Source organism: Cornus florida, unplaced genomic scaffold, assembly GCF_030987335.1.
Source record: "Cornus florida cultivar Cherokee Brave unplaced genomic scaffold, ASM3098733v1 CherokeeBrave_3.0.0_Hap2_Chr07, whole genome shotgun sequence".
Classification (NCBI taxonomy): domain Eukaryota; kingdom Viridiplantae; phylum Streptophyta; class Magnoliopsida; order Cornales; family Cornaceae; genus Cornus; species Cornus florida.
The window spans coordinates 60,130,586-60,157,331 of record NW_026775577.1 but is presented as its reverse complement, the minus strand read 5'-3'; the positions used below and the strand labels follow the sequence as shown (position 1 = coordinate 60,157,331).

Below are 26,746 nucleotides of genomic sequence, written 5' to 3'. Positions count from 1 at the left end.
TTGCCTTCCTATTTAAATGAACTTCTTGAGGATATTATAGCAACCTAGTATTGTTATGTATCATGACTATCATATATGTTGTTTTTCCCTTAAATTATTCTTAACCTAGCATGTGTATAGGGATGGAGGTGGATTCATTTCCCTAGCCTTCTTTACTTGTACTTCACTCCCTTGAATTCTTGCAATTTATTGTTTTATGCACTTTTAATTTCCTAGCTTAAGTGACATCCAACAAACCTCTATAAACCCCTTATTATTCTAAGAACAATTCTAGACACTTAGGTTGCCATAGACTAGCGCAGTCCCAGTGGTTCGACTTACCCGACCAATAGCCCTATTTTACAATGATTCATGCTATTGCAAAGGTTGATGTATAGTTGATCAACCGATCAACAATGTCGTCAATGTGCAAAGAGAACAAAAGGAAAGAGTATACTAGTGCAGCTTTGGCAAAGAATGGCCGGGACATAAGTATCCGAAGTGGGTGGTACAACCCCCCCCAAACTTGGGATTAACTGTGGTCTTGAAAAGATGGCACTAGGATAAAATCTCATCAGATAACAAAGGGGAAAATAATGGTGCACAGTGGACATGTAAGTGTAAGTGGGAGAGTAAATGAAAATAGAGAAAGATGGATAAGGGTGGTCCTGAAAAAGTATGGGCTGCACTCTCTCACTGAAGTCACTGGGATGCACCTGATAATTAAGTCAATCAAAAATAGATAAATCAATATAATAATCTGACATCCAAAAATACCATGTATAAAATATAAAAAATAAAAACAATATATGGTACATCTCAGTATCCGTGCCAACAGACTAGCTGCAAAAATATAATAACAGTATCAAAGTAACAGTCAAATAATTACAAATATATATGAATAATAAAGAGAGAGAGAGATCAGGTGGATGAAGTCGGTCTGGCAGGGCGTGAACCACGGATATCTCTGGAAAGGCCTTGCAGTGCAGTCAGCACATCTGTGCGAAGAGAGGTCACATCTACTCTGAGAGAGACAGCAACATCCTCCAATGCTTGGATTCGCTCCTCAAGGCTGGGTGTCTGTGCTAGAGCGTCAGGAATGGAAGGATCAAAGAACTGATGCTCGGCCTGACTATGCTCCTGGGAATGAAATGGTGACCCCGCTCGAGAGTGATGTGGTGACTCTGCTAGAGGCTCTTGCTCTAAGTCTATGTCCATAAATGCACCCTCAGCCGCTGGTGCTGCTGTTGCTGCTACTTCTGCCTTTGCCTCTACCTCTGCCTCCTCTACCACTAGGACTGCCTCCTCCTCTAATCTCCGAATAAAAGCATTATAGCTCTTGTTCCAGTCCTTCATGACAAGCCCTTGTCTTAGGATGTTCCTCCGCATGAAAATGATAATACTAGTCCCGAAGGATCTGAGGGATCAAGTGCGCAAAGGGAAGGAACTTAGCTTGCTTGGGCTTTTTTTTGCTGATGAAGGAGTTATAGAACTTCGTCATGACAGTCAAATAGAGGGCAGCAACTGAGAACCAATGACCAGTATAGAAAGTATAGAGGGTTGCTAGAAAGTTTGCCTACCTTTGAATCTTATGCCCTGCCATAAAAATATTTCGGTACAATATCGAATCAAAGAACCATAAGTCATCAGGCAGGTAGGTCCTGATGGAAAATGTGTCACTGCCACTAGCAGGGCCATTAAGCGCCGTGGCCATGGCTGAATAGGGTGGCTACCGAAGAACTGGATAATCAAAGCCAGGAGGGCAGATATGTGGGAACTGAGAGGTGGTAGGAAGAGTCGCAACTGTAATGCAAATGGGGTAGCCATCTATAGTGGTCTGCAACTCTGCCAAGTTACTCGGGGCCAGTTGGAGGTTCTGGTAAAACAACTAAACGAGCCTCGGGTAAACCAGATTGGCTACCGGTGCCAAAATAGGAGAGATGTTGCGCTGATAGATCTCATTATAGGCCCACTTGGTCGTGGTTGACTGGGCAAAGAAAGTCTCATTGAACACTGACTCGTGCACCACTAAAAGTTACAGAAATCTGGGCTCAACCTGGTCACAGGCCATGCCAGGCTGTGCCGGTGGTGCTGGAATAGGTGCAGAATGTGGCATATGCTCAGCCTCCTAAGCTGATGAAGATAAAGAGGCAGTTGTAGAAGAGGAGGAATGCTCGACCTCCAGAGTAGGAGTTAGCTCCTCAGGCTCCTTTACCCGCCATCGGACTCGTCGGTCATATGTCCGGTTCACCATGGTCTTGTACCTAGTCATGGTCTGCAAAAAGAAAGAAACACTTGCAAATAAAGTCAGTATCGTGAAATAGTATTTAAGATATAGAATTGAAAGCACAATAGATAGAAAATGCTTGTTAGATGAAGATAGACAACTCAAAAGGTATGCACATGAACCTATCTATGCAAGTGATAATATAGCCAAGTATAAGCATTAAATGGTCAAATGTGTGAAAGATGCTAAACATGAGAATTATGGAATGCAACCAATGTGGAAAACACAGGCATTAGGCATAATTATAATAGGATGAACACAAATGAGGGGGTAGGGGCATCAATATGCAAAGTAGTGAAGTTCGATCGATTGTGAAAAAAAATGGGATCGATCCAAGTTGGATCGATTATGACATGTTTGAGATCGATCTCGCTTAGATTGATTTGAGCTTAGGTTCGATCGATCGAATAGGAGGAAAAACATGAGCAGTCACGGATCTGTGACGTAGACAACACGGGGGCATCCAAACAGTCTCTTGAGCCCTTCTACACATCAACAACTCACAAATGGTCACTTAAATCGGTACGTGACCCCAGAATCAAATTCGGAAACAAAATATATACAAAGACATATATATATATATATACAAATGCTTCGAAGCTTCAAAAATGGTAACAAATCAACATGGAAGTTCTGGATTTAAACATGGTAACATGAAAATGAGTAGATTGAAGCTTGAAAATGAAAACAAAATCAAGAACTTACCAAAAATGAAGGAGAGAAGTTGACCGAGGGAGAGATAATGAGATCGAGTACGAAGATGGAAGTTTTGAAGCTTTGAGAACTCGCCAGAGATTCGCCGGAGATGGGAAAGATGAAGAAATGGTCATCGGGAGAGAAAGAAAGCCTTAGATCGATGTAGAAATCGATCTAAATGACCCTTGGGTTATTTTACAAGAAAACTGATCCCGACATGCTCGATTGATCTCAGGAGTGATTCGATTGATCGAAAATGGATCGATTATAAAGATGAATGGATCGATCGAACCCATAAGATGATAAAATATTTTTGAATTTTAAAACTTTTTTGGAAAATCGAAAATATTTTTGGATTTTTGAAAAATATTTAAAATGTTTTTGGTTTTTTTTTTCAAAATGTTTTTGTTTTTGAAAAATATTTTTAGATTTTTGAAATTTGAAATTGAAAAAGTCAAAGTCAAACAGGAGAACACAGATCGACCGAACCTCGATCGATCTAACAAGTAAAAACCTGCAAGGATCTTCAAACTATACACAGAAAGGCATTTTTCAAAGTTTCAAAATTTTTTTTAAGTATAGAACTGAGATCAATCCAAGGGAAATTTGTATCAATCGAATAATGCTTTGATCAATCTAAGAGGAAAATTTGCACGATATACAGAGAGATGAAATATGCAGGAAATTTTCGCATAATGGAACGGAGAGATGGAAGTATGCAGAGATGATTTTCGATCAATTGAACTTCCTTTTATGATCGATCAAACAGGCACTAAATGCCTAATTTGAAAATGAAAGTTCAAGCGTTCTCTATCAAAGTCCTAAACAATGTTTATGATCCCAAAACCTATCTAGACGACACAAGAAATGAATATAATATAGAAATGATGGAGGAATAGGGTTATAAACCCTATGAAATGTACTAGTCTTTAACGTCTCTAGCAAAGACGTTGGGCTCTTTTAGCCCGGATCAAATATCTTTTTGTGCATCCCCTCCTTAATAGGGTGAAATGATTTTTGAACCCTACCTAACAAACTATTCCCTAGGGAACTTATTGGATTTGATTCAAATGAAGGTGATGGTCGTTTGTCAAACAAATCTTTGGGCTTCCATGCCCTTACAACACTTGGTTTTGAATTTTTTTTCTTTTAAATCATTCTGGAAGGCAAATCATTGAAGTTTTCAACCTCAAGCAAAGACTCAAAATTTTTAATTTCGTTGTCAAGACACTTTTCCACAACACATACCTCTTCATGCTTATCCATTGAATTCGGTGGATTGAATATGTTCAATTTCACCTTCATATGCCCAAATGAAATTTTCATTATCCCCGTCCTACAATTTATGTTGGCATTAGCGGTTGTTAAAGAAGGACGGCTAAGGATAACAGGAATTTGGCTCTTAGGGTTTGCGACTAGTTCAGTGTCAATGACTACGAAATCGACTAGGAAAAAGAACTTGTCAATTTTGATCAAGGCATCCTCAATAATACCCCAGGGCTTTTTGATGGATCGGTCGGCTAGTTGCAAAACTACCGATGTTGGTTTTAAATCACCTAAGCCCAATTTGACATATACCGAATATGGAAGAAGGTTAACACTTGCTTCTAAATTAAGAAGAGCCCGGTTAATGACATGGTCACCAATGATACAAGAAGTGGTAGGTGAACCGGGGTCTTTGAATTTTGGAAGTGTGTTATGTTGCAATATTGCTCACTTGCTTGGTCAGGACTACTTTCTTTGGTGTTTGGCTCTTGTTTTTCCTTTTTTGGGTGCAAAGATCTTTTAAGAACTTGGCGTAAACTGGAATTTATTCAATTGCATCCAAGAGAGGAAGATTAATCTTCACTTGCCTAAACATTTCAATTATTTCATTGGCCTTGGTCTTTTGCTTGTCAAGAGAAATGGATCCTTTTAAGGCATCCAAAAATAGAGCTTTTGGCTTAAAATCTTTTTCAAAATCCTTTTAAGAATCACTTTTAACGCAAGAATTTTTCAAATAATTTTTTAAAACTTTCTCAACAAAGGGTTCATGTACGTGCAATGAAGGAGGAATAGGAAGTGAAACGGGACGGGTATCAACTTTTGGTTGCACCGGTTCACTCTCTTCATTGTGAACTCCGACTTGATTGTCAATCACTCTTCCACTACTCAGGGTTGTCACCGCATTGACATGTTCAATCGTGTAACCTTCTGATGAGGAATTGGTCTCCACAATGAATTGTTGCTTTGGTGGATTCAAAGGCATTTTCCTCTTTTCCCTAGCATTCAATATGCTAGTTATTTGCCCTACTTGGGTTTTTAGCTTCACAATGGATTGGGAATGAGAATGAAATAATTGGGTGTTTGCTTCCAAAGTACCTAAAGCAGTTAACACTTTTTCCTCAAAAGTGGGACTCTTAGAATTTCCTTGAGAATAGGATGATTGATTAGGAAAATGAGAGTTAGAAAATTGATTTCCATGTGATGATTGAAAAGATGATCTAAAACTTTGGGAACCTTGGCTTTGCATTGTGGGCGGAACAAATTTGCCTTAAAAACCACCTTGGGGAGGGTTTGAGCCTTCCCCTTGGCTTTTCCAAGAAAAGTTTGGATGGTTCCTCCACCTGGGATTGTAATGTGTGCCATAGGGGTTGTTCCCTTGGTTGACAAATGTGGCATTCACTTGCTCATGGTGTTCACTTTGCACATGTCCATAGGGATAATTGGAAGTAGAATGTAGGACACTAGAACAAGTCATGCAAGTCTCATTGGAATTATGAGGAACATGGTTAGGGGAGAAAGACACTTGATTCACTGAATTTTGGTTGATCAAACCTTTGAGATAAAGACTTGACTTCGGCGGCTATGTAATTGGAATTGTCAACTTGATATAAGCCGACATTCTTCATTCCACCTAAATTTCTACCATTTTTAGATGACAGAGATCTATGCATTGAATTCTCACTCATGCTTTCATAAAGACGCCATACATCATCTTCATACCTATCAAGATATGAACCACCCATGGAAGCATCTACCATTCCTTTAAAATTATCCAACAAACTTTCAAAGAAAAATTGCACTAACTGCCATTTAGGAATGTCATGATGTGGACACTTCCTAAGCAAGTCATTGAGGCGATCCCATGCCTCGTGAAATAATTCCCCTTCCCCTTATGAGAATTCTCTAATTGAGGTTCTCATTGCATTGGTCTTTGAAACCGGATAGTACTTTTTCAAGAACTCTTGTTGCATTTCTGCCCAGAAGTTATCAAAAAAGGCCTAAGATTGTTAAATCAATATTTTGCCTTATCTTTAAGGGTGAAAGGAAAAAGTTTGAGTCTTAAGACTTCTTCTGGCATGTCAGTGTATTTCACAGTGGACACACTTCAAGAAACTCATCCAAATGCTTATAAGGTTCTTCACTTGGAAGTCCATGATAGTTGGGAAGCATTTGAATGGTTTGTGGTTTAATTTCATAGTGATGTGCTCTAAATGGGGGCAATTGAATGTATGTAGATACATTATATTCATTTGGCACATATCGATCTCTTAAAGCAAGAGGAGGATTCACAATTAGTGGCTTTATATGAGCACTATGATTCACTTGAGCAACGGGAGGTGGGGGTGGAACAAAAATTGGCCGAGGCATTCCCAATGGAACTTGGCCTTGTTGTTATTGTGTAATGAAAGGCCTTTGTATTCCTAATTGTACTTGGATGTTGTCATAATGCATATTTGGGTGGAGGATACCTTGTTGGTCTATGTGACCAAGGTCCTCCACTTGGTCTTCATTGATGTCCTCCATTAATGAAATGGAGTGATGAGAGCTACCCCTTCCCCTAGGATTACGAACAACTGATTTGAGATAAAAATCAAGTCGGATAAGAGTAGGATTTAATGACCTACGACCATGCATGCACAAACAAAATAACAACTAGCAACAAGTACATAGCAAATAATAATCACTTCGCCTCCGTAACAAATCAATCAACAAACCTCCACATATATCTATCCCATACTCCCATGCTTTGAACAATATACAAAGAAAAATTAAATTGCCTCCACGCGGGCTCACGATCTATCTAAGAAAATAAAACTTGCCTCCACGCGAGCCGATGATTTAACTAGAGATAGAGTTAGAAAAGCTCATAAAGAGTCCTTAAGCAACTTCAAATTGTTTTTCAATTTTTGCTTTGCCCTGCAATTTTTTATATTTTTGAGCTTTTTATGCTCTTGTTTATCTTAGCCTGCTCTGTACTTTAGAATTTTCTTTTGCTTCACTTTCCTTGGCTCAATGCACCTAGCGAATCAAGAACAAACACAATAAGTAACCAAAATAAAATAAAATAAAGACACGATCGAAAGAGTACTAATTCCAAATTGTTTCCAAAATACGACATTGCTTAGATCCTCAGTAACGGTGCCAAAACTTAGTGTATATCATACCAATGCACCAAATTACATGCAAAAGTGTGTAGTGTGGCTAAGTTTAAATTTAGAAAATGCCACTACTACCTCTAACTACTAATATAGCTTGGGTGAGTAGGGATCGTCCCAAGGGAAAGAAGGCAGTATTTGTGCAGAAACAATGTTGGATTAGTAGGTCAAGTGATCAAAAGATGGTTTGTTGGTTGAGTTAAACTACAAATTAAACTAGACAAATGTAATATAGAGCAACTAAATTGAGTAAAGTGTAGAGAACGAGAGAGAGGTCTTGTGACTTAGAGGTCACCACTAAACATCACCTTCCTAGACATTCAATGTTTGATGGATGAGGGGAATTATGTGTTGTAATACTAGTGTGTGTGTGTGTCATTGATTGAATCAACATGCATGGATGGCTAGATAAGTATATATTGTCTAGACAAACTAGTGAATAGCACAACATATCAATTTGAGCCATTATTCCTTCATTTAAGCCCACAATCAACACACATCATCAAATTAGAGAAATATATACTACTTGCATTCATAGGTATGGAACATCAAACAACAAGCATGGATTGTCCTCCCATCTAAGAAAGTAAAGCAACTACACTACAACTAAGCTAAGGACATGAAAATTAAACTAAGGAAGAGGCACAATCCATCAAGAAATGAGTATGAACCATCAAACAAACCACATGAGTATTCCATTTAAGCACCATGCCTTGACCATCACTAGATTCATAGCATCAACACATATAGACATGCATCAATATCACAAAACCTAGAGATAAACACATGACTATCTATTCTAGCATACATAGACATATGAATAGAATGAAATGATCAATTGGAAGTATTCAACTACATAAATTATGGTAGAAACAAGATTTATATATATATCAAAGGTCAAGACAAGAATTACAACACTAATCCCCCATTAATTACAAAATATCAAAGTCTAGGAGGCATGCTTAGGGCTAGCTCTAGCCCTAAGAAGATGTTTAGCCACTCATTGATGTTGTCATCCAACCCTCAAGGGCTATCTCCATGTTGGAAATGATCTTCTTCCTCCTTGGTGGAAACCCTAGAAGAGATGAAGAACTTTCCCAATATGAATATTCTCTCTGTAATCTTTAGCCAAGTCCCTCTAATCTCACCAACCTCCTTACTAAAAATAGCCAAAATCCTTATATAGGTAGCTCAAATGTCACACCTAATGCTTAGACCTCATGCATTAGGACCTCCTAATGATTGTACCACGAGCACACATTTAATTTGGCTTGAAATCAACTTTTCACGTAACTCGAGGCAGTTCGATTGATCTCAAGGTTGGTTTGATCGATCAAACCTTGGCGATGCATTTTTAGAATAAAGACAAGGTTGAGATATTTTTGGGAAGAGGACAAAAGTGGTAGGTGCAGATAAGATCAAAGATGTTCGATCGATGAAAGAATTGTTGGATCGATTGAAGAAGGCATTTTGCTGAGGATAAGGATAAAAGACTCAATCCATCTTGGCATTGTTGGAATGATCACTATGTGATCGATCTGAGATCTGTTCGATCGATCGAAGGAGCTTCCTTTCACCAACTTGCTTCCACTGAGCTTGAGATTGCATCTTTTATGCTCTAATTCGGCTGGATTAACTTATTTTGGGGATAAGTGCCTGAAAAGGGAAATAACATGAAATTAGACTAAAACAGAAAAATAAGATAGGATAAGGAACTAAAACGTTCAAACTTAAAGGGTTTAAATGCGCACTTTTCAGTGCTCATCATGGCTTGAGTCTTTGCCTATAGACCATACATTAACAAAAAACTTAGTCTTTACTGGTATTTCATAGCCAAAGATGGTGCAATCTTCACTTGACTCTCTACCAATTAATAACGTAGCAAGGTGAAGCCTTAGTGTTTCCTTTACAATGGCTTATAGGTAAGGAAGGTTTGCCATATCTGATTCTTCTACTAATATCTTCTTTCCGACAACAGAATCAGTCTCTTGCATTACCTTCTCCATTACATTGGGATTGTTGATTAGCTCTGCTAATGCCCATCCAATGGTAATGGTAGACGTATGTTTTCAATACATAAGCATGAGACAAGCATCGGCATGGTAGTGTATTAGCATCTACACGTGAATTCACATAGTAGTCAAATCCTTATCTTTTGCTCAAAATAAGTAAAACCAACTTCCTTTTAGACTGTGAAACTAGAGTTGAATTAAAGATTGTAACTATATAATTTTGATGGCACTAAAGAATTAATGAAAAAAAAATCAAAATTTGAGTCCCAATAACAATTCAGTGATGTACCGTAAGCAATGAATAAGATTGAGCCTTAAGTATTCCATGTAACCAGCACATCAGAGATATTTAGATTCAAAATGATAATATGAAGTGGAAAAAAGAAAAACATTCATAACCAGTTAAATGTGGACAATTTTAGAGAGAGAGAGAGAAGAAAACCTGGCATAGTTAAGGGGCTCAATGGAGAAATAGAAACCATAAATTGAAGCCGTGTCTTATTCTATAGTGCTGAGGCGAGGAAAACCAAAGTACCCAGATAGAAGAGACATTGTCTATCAGTTTTACTGAGCTCGACCATTCATAATTTGCGTGGTAACTGAGCTTGACCACTCATAACTTGGATTATAGAGCCACTCCCAATAGAGTCTCAATTTTGATTCCAAAACCTCAATTTGGTTTACCCTGTTCGAGAATCCTAATCGAGAAAAAACTCAGAACCAAGTGGTGCGCCTCCTCAGTTTCAAGGCCTCAGTATACACTGCTCTATACAGCTCCAATGTCCCATCATTCGCTCATGGCATCCACTTAAGCACTTCCTCAACCCTAGGCGATTGAGAAAAGAGAAGTGCTAGCTGTAGAAAGCAACCTCAATACACTTGGCAGCAACCAAGGCTGGCTTTGTAGAAGTTTCTGAAGCTGCCACCTGAATAATTAATATCACCAATAGGCAGATCCTTTCTACTTTAAAGCGACCTTGACAAAAGAGACGACACTAAGGGCACTGGCAAAAGAGGCCATAAGCTAAAATCAATTTCAAAGAGTTTATGGCTACTTCTACTTACAATTTGAGAAGCCAAAAATCATATAGCCACAGCAATAGTTGAGAAAGGGAACATGAATAGAAGCAGCAGCACAAAATCAATGCAAGACTAGGCAATCCTGCCACCAGCAATGGCTAACTAAAAAGTTACAGCCCTACCACAACAGTACAATACAGAGGTCTACGGCAGTGTGGCTATACATGTTCAGTCAATCAGTGTCAAAAGAAAATTCTCTCCTCAGATTTATTATTTAGAGGTCCAAGACTGATTAAATGCCATCATGCACCACTCAAATACAAATTAACATGCATAGAGAGATGAAAAAGATTGTAAATATTAAATTCTTAATATTTATCATTAAGTGGTATCTCCTCTACCTTCCAAAGAGAAGGTTTGAGGATGTAAATCCCAGTTGGTACAAAGAAGGTGTCTCTTACTAAAAAGCAAGAAAAATGTCCTTTCATCTGTGTATGTTTCTGTTGATGATGAAATATGTGACTATTAGAGCTGCACTTGCGCCTTTTTCTTTCCTATCAAAACACTAAATGACATATCAATATACATGTATTGCAATGTATCACACGGAGTGCTGCAATGCAGAACCATGTAAAGGCAAATGATGTCAAGTTTTAAACTAAAATTGATAAACAAAGGATCCCTGTTCATTGAGATACTAAACTTTATATATTAAAAATGCGTCAATACATACTTCCAGTACACACTGTTGAACCACAACAACATCTCTTCTTCTTGATGTTTCCATTGGAAATACGAATCTGATATACCACAATATTATAATCGTAACTCAGCTCCTGTAATGGAGGAATATTATACGCAGCAAATAGCATTACATGAGGCACTTTCTTGTCATCATGATCATAAAACTTGATTGCGCATCGAGCTTGAGAGTTTGAGTTCCATCACTGAGAGAGCGGTCATTTTTATTATGCCCAATACCAAACAAATACTCATCATAACCAGTTCTTTGATCAGCTTCCTTGTCTTCAAGAAGCTCATCGGTATACTCACATATAAAACTTCGAGAAGGGATAGAAGTTAGGGATCTAACACCCCAGCCCCTTGACTCGGTTTTGAAAATTTCAAGCTGAATTTTGATACCATGTTGGCTGACTCTGTTACAGCAAGAATGGGGACACTTGCAAGAAGGACCACATTCATAGACAAGAGGCTTCACTTCCACAATAGCTCCATCATGGTTGTATCGGATCTTTCCCCCATTCTTGACTGCACACAAGCATTTTTCAGAATCCAAGCATCTATCGGTACAGTCATAACCCTTGGGAGGATTAGGGTGGTACCAATCAAGATACGTCATCCTAGTCATGTATGTGAACGGTGGGGGTTTCTCATTGTCTATTGAGTTCACAGCACAAATAGGGAATAGTTCTTTCCATCCTGATATATCATCAACACAAAGATCCTTCCGTATTTTATATTTTGTTAAATTTTTCACTTCCTTCCAGGCAAGCTCTGGTTGGCTTGGAATTCTTGTCAACTCAAACTTATAAACCAGCCTACAATGTGGTCCAGGTTCCTGCCAGTACCTCTTTACATTATACAGGCCATCATAAGAGTAGGTCATAACCATCCCTTTATATCCACAAATCAGTCACACAGGATTCTTCACCGATATACTGTTCTTCAAAGCCAAGTTTCCTCTTACAAGTTTCTGGTCTTCTGGTTGCTTATGGTGACCTTTTGGTTTTCCTCCTTGCCCGAGTATATCAAGACATCACCATTGTCCAGATCATCATCATAACCCCCTAAAGCAATAATACTAGTTGCAATTATCTCTCCACCATATGGTATGTAATGGTGGTTGATAAATGTTTACCAATAATAATCAACACTTGTAATAGCACAAATCAATATAAAATAGGGCTATCGTAAGGGTAAGTTGAACCATATGGATTGCTAGTTTATGGCAATTAAGGTTACAAAATCACTTTGCTTGATGAAAGAGGTGTAAGGTTTGGTTTGTTTGTCACTTAGAACTTGGAATTAAAACTTGCATAAAATGGAATGAATTTAAGATGAAATGAACTTATGTAGAGAGAGCTAGGGAAGTGAATCCACCACTAACCATATAAACATGCTTTCTTGTGATTAACTTGGGGAACAACTTATGTATGTGACCATGATATGTAGTAATACATGATTGCTACATTATCTTCAAGAAATACATAAAATTAAGAATTAAGTATAGTCCATCAAAGTTTTACATGCTTAAACTACCTAAACTAGGGTGTAGCTTATGACATGTTCACTAAGCTAAAAAGTATCAAAATCCTTAATAAATATGATGAAAACACATGAAGTTAAAAACCAAGAATAATCCATCAAAGGGTAGCCCTAAGCTATGGACTATCAAAATTTCATACAACATGCCATTAAAACCATTTCATAATCTCATCTCCATTCTCACCATTAAGATGCAAGCAATATAATAATGAGAAAATACAATCTAAGATAAGACAATAAGTTCAACACAATCATCTATTGAAATTAAGATCCATTACAACTTGTGTACATCTCTAGATTATGAAACTAACAAATACAAACTCATTCCCTAAATTAAAACACCACTAGAGCATGCTTACAAAGAAGGGCTTCATCACTTCCCTAGAAAGGGAGTTAGGTACCCATGGAAGCAAGGGATGAAGAGGTTAAAGAGATCAGCCCTTCCATTTTCACACCCTCAGCAAAATGCAACCCAAAACTCTCAAGAACACAATATTTCTCTTTCTAGAAATAATCCTCCAACAACTCATAATGTGTTTTACAATAATCAACCTTTCTCATATAGATAAGATGTCTACCAAACCTCCTCAAAATCGAGGTCCATGTCCCCCAAAAGCATTTGACCAACAACCTAATTAAGGAGGGAATCCAATTGAAAGGTTCAAAATGCCATCTGATTCTGTAATGCCTGGACTAGTGCTCGTACAGTGAAGGGATGAGCGCTCGTAATTAGACTTCTTCTCATTGGTCCAGAGCTGCATAGACGAGCGCTAGTCCATTGAAGGGACGAGTGCTCGTAATTACATTTTTTCTCTCTGCCTTGAATTGGAGTGCTTGTGTGACATGACGAGTGCTCGTAATTACATTTTTTCTCTCTGCCTTGAATTGGAGTGCTTGTGTGACATGGTGTGCACGCCGGGTGCTCATGAATGCCGGATGAGGGCTCGTAAGGCTTTAGACGAGTGCTCGTCCATGCCTTAGAATTTATTTTCTTTTCTCCTGCTTTGAACTTCTTTCACTTCTTCAAGCTTTTGATCCTCTTTCACCTTGATCTTGGTTTTGGGTCACTGAGTCCATCCTCTACACTTTTGTTTTGTAGAGAGTCTCCAAGAGCAAAATTTGGCAAATTCCTCTTGGAAATCATAGGATGCATAGGCCTGGAATGACTTGATCTTCAAAAAGCCTTTAAAACTTTCATTTTATTTCTTTTTGGGAAACAAACCTGAAAATACACAGAAACACGAAATTGAAGATAATCTATATAAAAAGATTAAATAATGGACTTAACTAATGCAAATAAGGGCCCTTGAATATGCAATATTAGGCACTTATCACACCCCCAAACTTACATTTTGCTTGTCCCATAGCAAAACTAAAATGAAATATTTAATGAAAAGACAATAAATCTCCTTTTTTGTGGGAGTGACGCTTGTGAGGATTTAACAGGAATGTTCCCCACAAGCATCAAACATGGTGCAAGAAGATGCATAAAGCTTATTTGCAACTTCGAACATAGAGAACATTGGAGATGGAATCATTATGAAGACTACCTTGTATATATGAAGCCCTGATATAACAAAATCGCTAATCATCTTTCAACTCTCATGTATTAGTATCATAGTCTATATAAATACTTTAATTGTCATATCTATAATAGACATCATCTCTAGCTTCATTTAAAGTGAACTAGATTCCCAATATGCAGCTTTTACCCTCTTTTTCCAATCTCAGGAACACAAGCTTTCAATTCATTGAATTTCCTTTTAAATGAGGTCTCTAAGGCATGATTTTATTCAAAACACTTTTTTTTTTTTTTTTAAATAGTTGTGCAACGTCGAAGTCCCTTAAGCTTTCTAACTAACCCATGTAGCAAGCGTTAGGCCTACAACTCCCAAACTGGATGGCTTTAGGGTGCTAAGTGTAAGGACACTCCAAAGCTTAATAACTTGAATTAGCAAGGCTACCAATTCAAACAAACCATATTTATTTATTTTTATTTTTGTGAATGACCGTGCAATGCCTAAGTCCCTTAAGCTTTCTAACTAACCCATGTAGCAAGCATTAGGCCAACAACTCCTAAACTGGATGGCTTTAGGGACACTCCAAGGGTTTAATAACTCGAGTTAGCAAGACTACGAATTTAAACAAGTCATTTTCATTATTCAACTTCTTTTTTTTTTTTTAGTTCATGCCAAAGATATCCATTCATTAGGGCCATCAATTCAAATACACTGAGTTATGGTCAAGGTAAATCGGGTTGCATGCCTCATAATTAAGTTTCTGGTGTGCATATGTGAAGTGTGAAACATAGAGGAGAGTGATACCTGACAAAAATTTAATTGAAGCATTTATACAAACCAGTTTGAATCCACACGATCATTTCAGATTTTCCTTATTTCAAAACTATCATATACCTCTATACATAAAGTGTTCAACACATGCTTCAATCTCCAACAAGTTCTAAGATTACAAAATCATTGCTTCCCAAAAATTATTTTATCAATTTACATGAACAACTTAGCATATGCAAACAAAAATGAATACCAAAATATACCCCCAAACTTGAACATCACATTGCCCTCAATGGGTGAAGACAAAGAATGGAAATGAAACATAGAGAGGGTAAAAAGAGCAATAATACCAAGTAGATGAGGAAAATCAATGGCGTCGTGACAACATGCCACCATGTGAATTCTAAAAACAATGCCCCCAAACTCGGAATTGATGTGCACAAATGTGTACCACTTAAAAATACCACTTATAACAATAGCACATTCATCATCATAGATTAATGATAGAGTAGGGGATTGTCAAACCACAAGGATTGCTAGTTTATGGCAAACAGAATTATAAAACTACTTCCTCTATTTGATAAAAGAAATGATAAATCAATTGGTTTGTCGCTTAACCTACGAATTTAACTTTCAGAAAACAGTAATTAACGTAAAAATGATGGATTGAACTTATAAAGAAAAGGCTAGGGAATTGACTTCACCTCAACCTCATAAACATGTAGAATTTGCACTCAACTTGGGGATTGGCACTTATATATATATAATGATGTATAGGAGCATAAAACTTCCACAGCATCGTCAAGAAGATCATACATTCAGGACTAAGCATAACCCATCTTTGGTTAGCATGGCTCATCCACCTAAACTAGATTGTAGTATGAACCATCTTCCCTAGGCATATCCTATCAAGGTCCTTCAATAATATGTTGCAGCACATGAAATCAATTAAGTATCATAGACTATTTTTAGTTGGTATGGACTATCTACCTAACTACATTAATCTAAGGGTGTAGTATGGTCCATCTTTCTTAGGTATAACCTATATAAATGCTTAATTTCCTGCCAATATAACCATTCCATTAATTCTTTCCCATTATCACTATAGGAAATCAAGTGTAATACTTGTATCAATATGATTTCTAAGACAATATAACAAATCAATACAAATATATATTCATATGATAAACAAATGCATCAATTTAATATAAAGAACATCAAATCAATGTAAATACTTCTAATTTATGAATCGAATATATACAGTAAGAATCCCCCAATTGTAATACAAGTCAAACCATGGTTACTTGGTCTAGGTTACATCAATTCCCTAGAAAAGGGATTTAGCCTCTCATGAATATGGCTACACCCTCCAGGATTGAAGAAGAGAATAGAATTCCCTCTCTCACCATCTTTGTAAGCCTCTTCCAAGAACCCTAAAAATCCATCTCTCTGTCTCTCTCTGTATCTTTTTCCAAATCAAAAACTGAGATCCCTTCCTTCAGCCTTTTCCCCCTCTTTATCCTCCCATGAGTTCAAACTACAAAATCCTTCATTTAAAATTTGAAATTACATCTAAGGATAAACAAAATCAGATTTAAAGAAAATAGGGGCTCATGGTCTCACGTCCGTACAGGAAGACTGGCGTCCGGACGTGAGGCCCTAATGGTATGGCGTCTAGACGCCAAAATGGGTGTCCGGACGCGAGCTCTAGAGGATAGCGTCCGGATGCCAGTTCTTGCGTCCGGACGCCATCCTCCAGAGCTCGCGTCCGAATACCCATTTTAGCGTCTGGACGCCATACCATTAGGGCCTCGGGTCCGGATGCTAGTCTTCGCGTCCGGACACCATGCATGCTACTCTGACATCAACTTCTCTCTTAAGCTCTGGTTACATCCATCGCCTCTTCATGTTATTTATCTTTAATGATCACTTGAAATGTAGGCCTGATATGACTTGTGTTTCAAAACCCTTTAAAACTTTATTCTTATTCCTTTTTAGCAATAAGACCTGCAAAAACACAAAAACATAAAAATGTAGTTAATCTATATAAACAGATCAAATAATGGGCTTAACTAATGCAATTAAGGGTGCTTAAATATGAAATATTTGACGCTTATCAGACCCCCAAACTTACATTTTACTAGTCCCTTAGCAAAACAAAATTGAAACACATACTTCTTCTCTTTCGTGGAAATGACGATTGCATTTAGCATACGCAACAAGCCTTTTAAACCCCTAGGTATCCCTAGAGGATGAGTGAAGTCTCGTGAGGGTTTACCAGAAATGATACCCACAAACACTAAGCAACAAGGCTCATTTTAGTGTACCTTGAAACATATGACTTTGGAGAAAGACTCTATCAAGAAGACTACGACAAGTATGCATATAATGGCATCTCAAAACAATATTCAATTCCCAGCCCTCATGCATCAATAGACTAGTCCACATATATGATCTTCAACATCTCATTTATAATAAAATTTCATCTCAAGATCCTTAGAAGTGAACTGAAATTTCATTTTCTTTAAGAATGCACTTTTAACCCTTTTATGGCTTATTCACCATTTTCCCATCTTTAATCTATCTTTTGAAATCATAATCCAAGGCATACATTTATTTGAACACATTGTGTGTTTCATTTTGTTTTTTTGTTTTTTTTTTTAAATTTTATTCTATGTATGACCATGTGCAATGTCTAAGTTCCTTAAGCTCTCTAACCATCCCATGTAACAAGCATTGAGCCAACGACTCCCAAACTAGATGGTCTTAGGGCGTTAAGTGTAAACACACTCCTAAGGGCGTAATGACTAAGAATGGCTAGGTTGCAAACTCAAACTAATCATACATCTTACATTATTTCTTTGTCTTCCTTTTAAATCAGTTGACATGTTAAAAGAATGCAATTTTATTCTTTTTATTTTATATATATATATATATATATATATATATATATATATATATATATATGCTAAGGATTATTTCATTCATCCGACCTACCAATTCAGGGAGTCAATTAAGTAAAACCACAAGGAAGGGAATGCAATTTTTGGTATGCTCAATGTGCATTGTGAAATCACTTAGAGATGAAAGACTCCAAAATAAAACATTTAAATCATGCAATGGACCTTTTTCATTTGAACAATCATGCTGACAATTTTCAATCATTCCTTGATATCCTATATAAGCATACAAGCTGTATTAATCACATAAATTCCCCCCCCCCCCCAAACTTAGTTCCAACAACGCCAAAAATCATTTACTTAAACATACAAGCTGTATAATTTATTTGTTTATTTATTTATTTTTTCCAATGTAACCAATGCAAGTATAAACTATTCAACAGTGACAATTTGCCTGTGGATAGCTAACTCTCAACACCCCCAAACTTAAATGATACATTATCCTCAATGTATGAAAACATGTATAGAAATTAAGCATGTAAAGAAGTGTAAAGGAGAGAAACTACCGAGTGCGAGATAATAACTTTAGTGCAACTAGTGGTAATGAAACAACGAAATTTCTTCCCCCAAACTTGGACCTGATAATCTATTCAGAAAACTATACACCAAGCATAAAAGCATCGACATATATGAAGATATAAATATAAAGTACCACGTCATACTTTATTGAAAACTGGGAAATAAAATCAAAATATGTGCAACTTAAAAAGTGTACCCATAATTGTCAATCCAAACATGGCCCAAATCCTAAAATTATTCAAAACACATAAAACAGAATGAAATAGCATGAACTAAATAAAACTAAAATTAGAATCAGTTCACCCTACAAATTAGAGGGTGAAGTGTCTGCTCCTTTAGGAGCATGATCATTCATTGATTGCACCAGTTCGAGCAAGAAGTTGCTCCTTCCAATCTTTGAAATTGTAAACCTTCGTTATAATTTCTCGCTTCTCATTACATGGAATCACCAACCCTTGGTTCTAAATCAGCTTCGTGATGAGATAAGGAAATGGAAATGACCAAGTCATAAAGCTTTCCTTTTTGCGGACAATCAATTTGTTATAAACCTTCAAGATTTGATTCATAATCAAAGTGGGAACTAAAAACCAGAATTCATTCTCTGCTGAAAAGAGACAATCCAAAAGAACACTATTTTTTTCTTTAGGTTTCCTAATCGGAAGAAAATTGGAAGCCAGTAAAACCTCAATGAACCAAATCCGGGGTGGAACAAAAGATCTTTTAGGTGAAGTGCTATCTAAACTTTTAAGATTGCTATGTGCTACTTCTTTCAAAACATCAGTTAAGTTATCCAATAAATCAATAATATCTAGTAGAGAAGCAAAGAGAGGCTGACCATCCACATCGACTGGTGAGTTGCTTGGGCAGCCACATGCAACTGCAATATCCTCTAATGTAACTGAAAACATAGTGCTATCAATTTCAGTGAAAAGCTTGGTTGGCTCTTGCGGTTTGTATGAAATATTTTGGTAAAACTGACGAACGAAACAAAGATGAACCACATTATGACAAAGCTGAAAAAGTGATGCCAGTCCCAATTTCCTGAGATTTTTGACTGCCCGGTCTGTATCAGCACGTCTACGAAAGACATTCCTAACATTAAATGTAGTCTCAAATTGAAGAGGCCATTTAGACCAATCCGGATTAGTAGTTTCCTTAGAAGATCTTTTTGATTTACGAGGCGCTTAGAAGCGGAAGAAGAAGCCATTTAATTGATGAAAGTTGGTTTAGAACTTTTGTCAAACACGTGGTATGCAAGACTGAAAAGTAAAGAATAATTTTGAAGATGAGGTATTTGGATCTAACAAGCATAGATCTAGAATGAAAACACAACCTTTCCGCACTTAAAAAGAATCAATTGCCCACAAGATGAAGTTTGAACCATCATCTCTATGAACTATTCTAGAATTGAATGATTGAAGAGAAAAAGAACTTACCGCAATTTGGAGAATGAAACCTTGCCCTCTTTGATTGAAAGAATATGAGTATGATGGAAAAGGATGATTATAGATGATGGATGGGGAATAAATGGAGATGGAGAGAGTGAAATATGATTATGATATGGATTTGAAAGGTAGGGTTAGGAAGTGGGAGGTTTAGGTTGTGAATGAGGGGAATGAGAGAACGAAATTTATAAACCCGAGCTGGGCTCGGGTTGCTTTATGAGCTTTCGCGCCCGGACGCAAGCCATGGCATCCAGACGCAGACTGTAGCGGGGCACTGAATGATTAATTGTGGTATACTGGAGGCTGAAGGTGATAGATTGGCGTCCGGACGCCGGTTGTGGCGTCTGGACGCGAGATGAGGCTACGCAAAGGATGGCGTCCGGACTCAAGTGCTACTGTAGCTTTTATGAATTGTTGATCAAAGACACCCAAAGATGTTACCAAACCTTTGTATGACTATAAAGACCCACTATGGCCACTAGAATGGACATGTAAGTGATTCCTGAAGAATGCGAAGTGGGAATTCTATTTAGCCATTTGTAGAGAATTTTTGGTTCATGATAATAAGTATTAAAGGAAGCTTATAATAAAAAGAATTGCTTCCTTGGAATGCTAAATTTAACATCGATAGCTAGACATTATGGGAATCCTTCTGGTTCTTATAAATTGGATCCGTCAAGATAATAGAATCCACATATCCAACCTGGACTAAGTTATCAATATAAGGCTTAAGCCGATGACCATTGACCTTAAAAAGATTCACATTCTTTAGGTCTTGCAGCTCAATTGCACCATAGGAGAATACAGAAGTAATTAGAAAAGGACTTTCCCAACGTGATCGAAGCTTCCCTTGGGAAAGTTGCAATCTGGAATTGAAAAGCCAAACTTTTTGACCTGAAGCAAAAGACTTCTTAATGATATGTCTATCATGGAATGCTTTGGTCTTTGCTTTATAAATTTTTGCATTTTCGTAAGCCTCATTCCGGATTTCTTCTAGCTCATTGAGCTGCAATTTTCTATTAGAGCTGGCCTAATCAAGATTAAAATTAAACCACTTTATGGCCCAAAATGTACGATGCTCTAATTCAACCAAAAGATGACATGCCTTACCGTAAACAATCCGGTATTGTGACATGCCAATTGGTGTCTTAAACGCAGTTCGGTAGGCCCAAAGCACATCGTTCAGTCAAAATGACCAATCTTTGCGATCCGGTCGAACCATTTTTTCAAGAATTTGCTTGATTTCCAGATTAGAAACTTCCACTTGACTACTTAATTGAGGATGGTAAGGCATGGCAACCTTATGACTGAATTAGTATTTAAGGAGAACAGATCGAAGATAACGATTGCAGAAATAAGATCCTCCATCACTCAAGAGTACTCGAGGTGTGCCAAACCGATTGAATATGTTCTTTTGAATAAACTGGACCATTGCAGTGTGGTCATTGGTTATGGTTGCCTCAGCTTCTATCCACTTAGATACATAATCCATTTCTAGGAGAATGTAAAAATAACCATATGAAGATGAAAATGGTCCCATAAAATCTATTCCCCAAACATCAAAGATTTTGATGATTAAAATGGAGTTTAATGGCATCATGTCCTTTTTAGACATGGCCCCAAGCTTTTGACATCGCGTACAAGACTTGTAAAAGTTGTAAGCATTCCTGAATAATGAAGGCCAATAAAATCCACTTTGAAGGACTTTAGATGAAGTCTTTTTGGCACTAAATGTCCTCCACATTCAAGAGTGTGGCAGAATTTGAAAATGTTTTGGACTTCGGATTCAGGAATACATCTCTGGATTATTTGATCCGGGTAGTACTTGAACAATTCCGGGTCTTCCCAAAAGAATTTTTTGATTTGAGCGAAAAACCGGTCTTTCTCTTGCTTAGACCATTTTGATAGAATTTTTTCAACCGCAAGATAGTTGACAATGTCAGCAAACCAAGGAGGCGACTCATGAGAAATCTGGAACAGTTGTTCATCCAAAAAGGAGTCATGAACTGGATAAAAATCAGAAGTGTTCTCAATAAGAAGCCTAGAAAGATAGTCTGTAACTACATCAGTTCTTTTCTTATCCTTAATCACAATATTGAACTCTTAGAGTAAGAGTATCCAATGAATGAGTCGAGGTTTGGTCTCTTTCTTCACAAGTAGATGTCTTAACACGGCATGATCCGTGAAAATGATGACCTTGGATCCAAGAAGATATGAACGGAATTTATCCAAGGCATAGACAACTGCTAGCAATTCTTTCTCAGTTGTTGTATAATTCATTTGAGCATCTGACAGAGTCTTGCTAGCATAGTTAATAGCATGAGGAGTTTTATCCACACACTGGCCTAAAACAGCACCTAATGCATAATCGGATGCATCACACATGATCTCAAAGGGGAGAGACCAGTTAGGTGGTTTTATGATTAGGGCAGAAGATAGTAGCAAATGGAGCTTCTTAAAAGTTTCCAAACATGCCTCATCAAAGTTGAAATTAGTGTCCTTTTCAAGAAGGTGGCACAAAAGCCGAGAGATCTTACTAAAATCTTTGGTGAAACATTAGTAAAAGCCTGCATGACCAAGGAAGGATCGAATTTGTCTCACTGAAGTGGGAAGAGGAAGGCTATGAATTAATTCAACTTTTGCCTTATTGACCTCAATCCCTCTTTTAGAGATAATATGTCTTAAGACAATCCCTTCTTGTACTATAAAATGACTCTTTTCCCAACTTAAAATCAGATTGGATTCTTTGCATCTTTGAAGGACGAGTGATAGATTATAGAGATAAGAGTCAAAAAAAAGATCTAAAGACAGAAAAATCATCCATGAATACTTCAAGAAATTTTTTGAGCATATCAGAAAATATGGACATCATGCATCTTTTAAAAGTGGCAGGTGCATTACACAACCCAAAGGGCATGCGACGATAAGTGAAAGTTCCAAAAGGATAAGTGAAGGTGGACTTCTCTTGATCTTGAGGATCTATAGCCACTTGGTTATAACCAGAATAACCATCAAGAAAACAATAGTAACTTTGACCAGCTAATCTTTCTAGGATTTGATCAATTAATGGGAGTGGAAAATGATCTTTCCTAGTTGCAGAGTTTAGTTTTCTGTAATCAATGCACACATGCCAACAAGTGGTAATACGTTATGGTACGAGTTCTCCTGTTGAATTTTTAACAACAGTGAGGCCAAACTTCTTTGAAACAACTTAAGTGGGACTCACCCACTTGCTACCCGAGATAGGGTAAATGATTCCCACATCTAATAGCTTGATTACCTCTTTCATGACAACTTTCTTCATGTTTGGATTCAACCGACGCTGCACCTCTCAGGGAAGGTTTAACTTCTTCCTCTAAAAGAATGCGGTGCATGCAAATGGAAGGGTCAATTCCTTTTAAATCAGCCACCGAACAACCAATAGCTTCTTTGTGCTCTTGTAGCACTGCTAGAAGTCAAATTTTTTTTTATCTTTTGAAAGATCCGATGCAATGATGACCAGAAAAGTTTTGTTTACACCAAGAAATACATATTTGAGATTGACCGGAAGTAGTTTTAACTCAAGTTGAGGTGGAGATTTCAATAAAGGGACAAGAGGAGTGCTGAAAATTAATGGAAGAGATTCCATTGGCACTTTCCAAGAAAGGAAGTCTGAGATTACATTGGCTTCAAGCAAAGTGTTGACTTCACAAATGGATTGATTAATATCATAATTTTTAAAGTCAAAATGAGCCAAGCAAGTTTCAAGAGGATCTTGACCTAAATTAAATGGGAGAGATTCTTCAACCATTTCATCAATGATGTTAAAAGAGAAACACTCATATTCCCCTTGAGGATGTTGAGAAGCACTAAAGATATTAAGCTTCACCTTCATATTTTCAAAAGAAATATCCATCACCCTGGTTCGGCAATTAATTAAAGCATTAGTTGTAGCTAAGAAAGGCCGACCAAGGATTACAGGAATATGTTTTATTGGATTATGGACTGGTTCAGTATCTAGAACCACAAAGTCTACCTGGAAGTAGAAATTGTTCACCTTGATAAGTACATCTTCAATGATACCACGAGGTTGCTTTACAGATCTATCCACAAGTTGCAAGACAACCGAAGTGGATTTGAGTTCTCTTAAGCTAAGTTGCAAGTATATTGAGTAAGGAATCAGATTTACACTTGATCCTAAGTCAAGCAAGGCCTTTTCTATCTCATTGTCTCCAATGACACACGAGATTGTCAGGGCACCCGGATCCTTAACTTTGGAGGTGTATTATGCTGAATGATAGCACTTGTTTGCTCAGTTAACCTCACCTTCTTTGGAATACTGCTCTTAGAAATGCGTTTTTGAGTACACAAATCTTTAAGAAATTTTGCATAAGGTGGAATTTGCATAATGGCATCAAGGAGAGGAATGTTAATCTTTACTTGCTTAAAGACTTCAAACATATCATGAATTTTATCACCTTTTTTCCTAAAAATGTGTGGACTCTATGAGGCGTTGAGGAAAAGGAGCCTTAGGCTCATAAGATGTCTCAACATTTTGGATTGGCGGATTTGGAATTTCTGGACTATCTTTCAAATTTTTTGATGAAGAAATTGAATCCTTGGGAGCAAGAATTTCAATTTTTTCATCAACCTTATTGTCCACAACTCTTCCACTCTGAAGTGTGGTGATTGCTTGAACTTGTTCAAGATTTGATCCACTCGGATGAGTGATCTCATCAATCATATACTGCCCTTTCGAGTTCACCACTGGTTGAGCTGGAAGTTTTCCTGTGTCCTTCTTGTGAAGCTGATTTATTGAATTAGCCATTTATCCTAGTTAGGTTTCAATATTGGCTATTGATTGAGAGTGAGTATTAACCAATTGCACAGTTGATTGCAAACCACTAAGAGTAGCCATTATCTGCTTATTGGACATTACTAACTCATCAAATTGAGACTGTTGTGAAGGAACATGATTCTGATTTGAAAATTTTACATTATAAGAAGGAGGACGATAGCTTGAAGAAGCTTGAAATGGCCAGTTCATGGACTGAGAATTAGATTGATTTGATTGCCCATGACCTTGGAATGATGAATTTTGTGGGGCTTGTTGCCTCTATGCGAAATTTAGATGATCTCTCCAACCCGGATTATATGTATTGGAATAAGGATTATTTTCAGGGTGAGAGAACATGGCATTTACCTGTTCTGGCATACCTTCAGAAAATTGCTCCGGTGTGGGGAAATCTTCCGCATTATGAAAAGTACTTGTGCAATGTGCACACATAGCACTTGATGAAGAATTTTGAGAAGATGAGAGATGTGGTGCCACAAGTTGAAAAACTTTGTGAGCAATGGTATCCACTTGAGAAGATTCTTCCCTAAGAGTCCGTGGTTGACACAGATTTACGGGTTAACCACATTAGATGTAGAAGCTCTACGAGAACCATGTTGCATAGAATTTTCGCTTATATTTCAAGTAGAGTCCATGCATCATCTAGATTTTTAGACATAAACATGCCCCCACATGAAGAATCAATTAATAGCCTATGTGGTTATGTTAAACCATCATAGAAGGCTTGCACCAATTGCCACTTTGGAATTTGGTGGTGTGGATACTTCCTCAGAAAATCTTGAAGTCTCTCCCACGTCTCACAGAATATTTCCCTATCAATTTAAGAAAAACTAAGAATGAAACGACGCATTTGATTGGTTTTATTCACAGGATAATACTTTTTAAGAAATTCTTGTTGCAATTGGACCCATGAAATGATGGAATTAGCAATAAGAGAGTTCAACCAATATTTTGCTCTATATTTCAAAGAGAATGGGAAGAGAAGCATATGAAGAGGATCTTGCGGAAAATCCCTCATCTTGATGGTAGAGCAGATTTTCAAAAACTCATCAAGATGTTTATAAGGATCCCCATTATCAAACCCATGATATGTTGGAAGCATTTGAATTGTGGTAGATTTGATCTCATAATGATGAGCTTCAACATTAGGCATGACAATGCATGATGGAGATATGTATGTAGAGGGCACAAAATGGTCCCTAAGAGTCATTAGTGCTAAATTTTCATTTTCAGCATTAGGATTTCCAAGATTATCATGTTCATTAGCCATTTTATCTACTTCAATTTCAAGTTCCCTTAAAATTTCAGGATCCCTAAGGTTCCTTCTTTGCTGCCTAAGAGTTCTTTCAAGTAAAGCAATATCAATTGGTTCCTCAAGATGTGGTAAAGACAATGATCTATGACCTACCATCAACTATCAAACATAATAATCACAACAACCCTTCACCAATACTTCCACATACATTGATCCCTTTCTCCTCAATTCAACAATAATTAAAATAAATTAAATTGGCCACAACAAGGACATACGCTCTTGAAAATAATAAATTTGCAATAGCCTCGACAAGGGCCAAACAAAATATAACTAGGAACTTCAAAAACTTACCAAAAGTCCTTAAGACTTCAAATTTCGCAATTTAAACCTTCTGGAAAGTCTTTAGTCCCTATCAACACAAAAACATCAAAAACATGAAAATATATATACAATCAAATAATGAAGCAATTTTTAAATTCTAATTACAAAACCGTTTGCAATCCCCGGCAACGGCGCCAAAAAGTTGATGTGCACAAATGTGTACCACTTAAAAATACCACTTATAACAATAGCACTGTAATGACCCGGTCATTTTCTTCCTTTTGCTTTTTCCTTAAATTTTGCAGAAAAAATTTTCCGTTGTCTTTTCTTTTCTGTGGATGGTTTTTTGTCACTTAGTGTCGTCTTGAGTGCTCAGAAATGGTTTCTGAAACTCTTTTCCTTAGATTGACAACTTCCTTT

The 26,746-nt window shown here is 37.2% G+C and overlaps 1 pseudogene; it reads right to left on the bottom strand.

The window, feature by feature from the left end:
* Positions 1 to 11,137: 11,137 nt before the first annotated feature.
* Positions 11,138 to 26,746, bottom strand: part of LOC132266256 (histone-lysine N-methyltransferase, H3 lysine-9 specific SUVH5-like) — a 43,251-nt pseudogene continuing 27,642 nt past the window's right edge.